This window comes from Podarcis pityusensis (genome assembly GCF_964106645.2).
Source record: "Podarcis pityusensis genome assembly, chromosome: 7".
In the NCBI taxonomy this organism is placed as follows: Eukaryota; Metazoa; Chordata; class Lepidosauria; order Squamata; family Lacertidae; genus Podarcis; species Podarcis pityusensis.
In genome coordinates, this window is record NC_138031.1 from 90,933,607 (window position 1) to 90,938,033 (window position 4,427).

General features: G+C 42.8%; 1 protein-coding gene across 1 annotated transcript in view; it reads right to left on the bottom strand.

Annotated features, from left to right (window-relative positions):
* Window positions 1–4,427, bottom strand: part of LOC308481001 (uncharacterized protein) — a 424,851-nt gene that overhangs the window by 178,492 nt on the left and 241,932 nt on the right. The gene's annotated exons all lie outside the window — the stretch shown is intronic.

The following is a 4,427-nucleotide window of genomic DNA, read 5'->3' on the forward strand; positions in this document are numbered from 1 at the left end:
ATGGGGACGATCGAGTCTCCTGAACGGGAGGGGGCCTTTGAGGAGGGGGTGGATGTCAGGGAATTGGAAACGGCCAAAGAGCCGAGGGGGGGGGGAGAGGCAATTACAGAGAGCCTAAATTGCTCATCAGCAGTTTCTCATCCAACTCAGAGGAGGAAATAGGGAGGGGGGAGCCAGTGCCAGGAACTAGCCACTCACAGAACAGAGGAAGTAGGAGGCGTGCACTGAGGAAATGGTCCTGCTGGGGGAGGAGTAAAAAAGATCGCCAGTCGATTCATCTGACTGAGCAAGAGATGGATGTGCTTTTTGAACTCTTGTAACTGGTTTGAACTTTTGGCAATAAATCTTCAGTACAGAAATGGCTGTGTGCCTGGAGCGTTATCTCAGCTAGCTTTGGCAGCACAAAATCCTCACAGCGGTGCATGGGCATAGTCAGGGGGTCAAGTAAGTAAAACAAATAAGTAAATAAAAATAGCTAACTGATGAATTGTGTCACAGATAACTCGGTTCTGCCCCCCCCCCCCCAATAAAGCCAGCCTGCCTAAAATAAATCCTGGCTATGCCCATGCAAACATTATATATAATATTAGAAAATAACAGAGAGGACCCTTCCACATCATAGGGCTCATATTCAGATGTAACATAACTTTGACATATTGTTACCACAACCAAGTCCAAATGCTCCCAGAGCCAATAAAGAGATAGTGGACAGAAAAATAAAAAGAGTTTATTCATAGCCGCAGCAATAAGTCTTGGTAGGATACAGTATTTCCCAAAAGACCAAGTGTAAAGCAAAGGATGCACAGAGCATCTATACAATTGTAGAAAAGACATGATTTCCTGCATCACCATTGGCAAGGAACACACATGCACAAAGCCTGCCTAAGTAAGGTGTTCTTCTACTTGGCTGCAGAACAGTTGCTTCCTGTATCTGGAGCTCAGGCCAGGCCAGGCGTAACTGGTCTTGTAGTTGCAACTGTGGAAATGTCTTGTTGTGATTTTGGGAATGAGTTTATGCAAACTCAGCACTCAGCAGGCTGAGGTCAGCTGTGTACATGACGTGCAAACCTCTGAGTTATGGCACCTCTGAGTTATGGCTCTGAGGCTGGATCTATACAGATAAAAATACAGTAATTGACGAGTGTATCTGAGTTCTGGCCCCTCGGAGTTATAGCACTCAGGTATCAGAAATAGATTCTGTGGAAGCAGAATGTGACAGAGAACGTGAGCATGGATGTGCGTGCTGTTTTGACCCTGTGGGATTTAGGTTTGATGAAGGCCTAAGCTACTGAAGGTAATGGGAATGGGGCCCTTTATATGTCCAGCTGTCCTTTGTCAACAACGAATTGTCGCTGTTTTTTGTGTTGAATATACAGTAGAACCTTCCTTTAATTTTTTTTTTAGGGGGCGGCCCAAGAGAGTGGGGCCCTAAGCTACAGCTTGTTTAGCTTATACATAAATCCGGCCCGGCTCATGGGTCCTGACATCTGTCCCTAGGTCATGGCATCCAGCTGGGTCCCAAATCATGGCATCTAGCTATTAGTATGATGTGATTCATAAAACACAGACATAGCATGATAATCCAGCCTGCCTTAGTCCATCAGAAACTCTCATAAAAGTTAGGAAAAGGAGGAGCTACTTTTGATGTGTACTGAAAAGGATTTAATGTTGTGGTTTCCTCTGTGGTTTGAGGGGTAGACTGGGCAGGGTGGGCCTTCAGCATCCAAAGAGTGTTCGCGCAGTAAATGTTAAACTCCACTGGGATTTTGAGGAATGATCAAAGTTTTCAGCCTGAGAGCCAGAATCCTTCCTGGGCAACTTTCCAGAATGAGCCCCACAGCTGCTAACATTGGGCAGTTCAGGACACCTGTCTGCAACTTCCTTCCTTCAACATTGGCACTCATTATTATACCTGGATGTCATCCACAGAGTTGTTTGCCACATTGCTTTCCAATTCCAGTATTTTATCCCACACAACCAGTGCTATTTTTCAGGAAAAAGAGGTGCCAGAACTCAACACCTCCCTTGTTCTCTTATAATGGCAATGGTGCTCAGCTGAGAGGGGCCAGAACTGAGTTCCAGTGAGTTCTAGCTGGATAAAAGCCCTGTGCACGACATGCGTTGATAGATAGATGATATAGATAGATAGATAGATGATAGATAGATAGATAGATAGATGATAGATAGATAGATGATAGATAGATAGATAGATAGATAGATAGATAGAAGTAATTAGAGCCTGCCATAAGCTTTGCCTAGATTGATTGATAATTCCTTGTTCTACTGATCTTAGCAAAAGGGTGAAGCTGATTTGCTTGAGAAAAGAAACATTTTGCAACAGATTGGGCAAGGAGGTACCCTGTCAAATTCCTCACATCATGTTCTTTTGCTTCTATGAGAGAGAAGTTAATGTGCCCTCTGTCTTTTGGCCTTATTTCAAAATATTTTAGGGCTGGGTGAGGAGAATTTGCATAATTTTCCAGTAAGCATTTTTCAGTCCTCAGTGTTGAATAAAAGAGAACATTGCAATGAAATGCAAATATTGACTTAATATATTGACTTATGTTCCTGTTCACCATGCTATGCCGGAAAAAAAGATGTTGCTCACCATTCCAATTTCTGAGTGGTGTGAGAATCCAGGGATTCCATGCTCTTACACAGGGTTCAGTGTCCTTGCAGTGAAGGACAGTGGAGACTGTGGTGGGGGCTCACAGCATTAACTCCCCAAAAGGTCTCGCTTCTGCCACAGTCAGAGACTTGGATTCCAGCAGAAATTGAGTGTGGCTCCCCATCTCTGGCTTCTATCTTCAGCCTGCTTCCAACTCTCACATACAACTTAGACGGCTCACTGGGTGACCTTGAGCCAGTCATCATCTCTTAGCCTAATTTACAGTACAGGGTTCCAGTGAGGATGAATGGGGGGGGGGGAGGAGAACCATGGACACCAACCTTGAGATCCTTGGAAGATAAAGGTGGTATATAAATGTAATAAATAAAATAAAAATGAATTAAAGTAATGACTTGAGGATGTTCCCCATGAATAAAAATCTTGAAGGATCTATTTTGCAATCATGGACAATCAAAGTTTTCTTCCTTGTTAAAAAGCATTCTTACCGTACTTTTCTGTGTATAAGTTTTTTTACTAAAAAATAATGTAAAAAGGCGGGTAGTCTTATACACAGGGGCACACATGTTTTCTTGTACTCCGGAGGGCAGGACCCAAACCAGTGGATTCAAATTACATGAAAATAAATTCTTATAAGCATCAGGAAGTATTTTCTGATGGTGAGAGCTGTTTGATGGTGGGACAGACTCCCTTGGGAGGTTGTACATGACCTTGGAGGTTTTTAAGCAGAGGTTGGTTGGATGGCTGTCTGTCAGGGATGCTTTAGCTGTGATTCCTGCACCGCAGGGGGTTGGGCTAGAGGACCCTTGGAATCATTTCCAACTCTAGTAGTCTATGAATCGTAACAAATGAAATAGGCTGATTTTGTGGGGGAGTTTTTATTAAACAATATAATATTTTTTATATTTTATATTTTTTTAGAAGTAGTATTTAACTGATTGGGAGTGCAACATCTGCACAGGTTGAAGGAGGACATATAGACACTGTGATCTGTTTGGGGGCTCTTTCTGTATGAATCTACAATTCATCAAACAAAGGTAGAGGCAGAAGGGAAATCTCTAAGCTGGGGCGAGAGGAATGTAGGGGAAATCCCCCAGGCATGCAAAATAGGTATTGCTAGTTGGGATGTATTTCTCTTTCAAAGAATGCCTTTACCTTGTAAGACATTCAAGGTGAGCATAATTGTTTGCAGTTGCATAATCTGCCTTCCTGGGTGTGCTTTGTTGATTGCTGCTCTTGGTTCATCACATTTACTCCAGAAATAGGGGTGGATGTTGTGATATATGAAATTATTTGTTTGACAGAGTTTGCATTTCCACAGTGGAGCAGGCGATTGATCCATATTGCCTATTTAGGGTTTAATTAGGGTTCAATGTGCTTGAAGGGGATACATGGTTGATAAATGGCACAGGCCTGTAGATCAACCCTGCCTGTCCACTGTATGTCCACCAAAATCTCCTGTTTGCTAGTAAAACTGAATTACTGTGTAGCGAAATGATTCATGTCTAAAATGTGTGCTACCAACATGAAAAGTTTGGAAAGCTCTTGATTAAGCCACAGGCATAGAGAAAACTGCCCAGCTCAGCTTAGCCCAAGTCATCACTTCCCACCTTAGGAGGAAATGGTATTTCTGTCTTCTGTAATCACTCTGATAAGATGTTGGCCGTAACAAAAGGGGTTTTGCAAGAACTATTGCGGACAAACAATGAAATAAATGTTCTTGTTCAGTTGCTGGTGGTATTGTGACTCACACTTCTGATTTTGTCATCCAACCAGTTGCACAAATTCCTTCTAAGCGCAA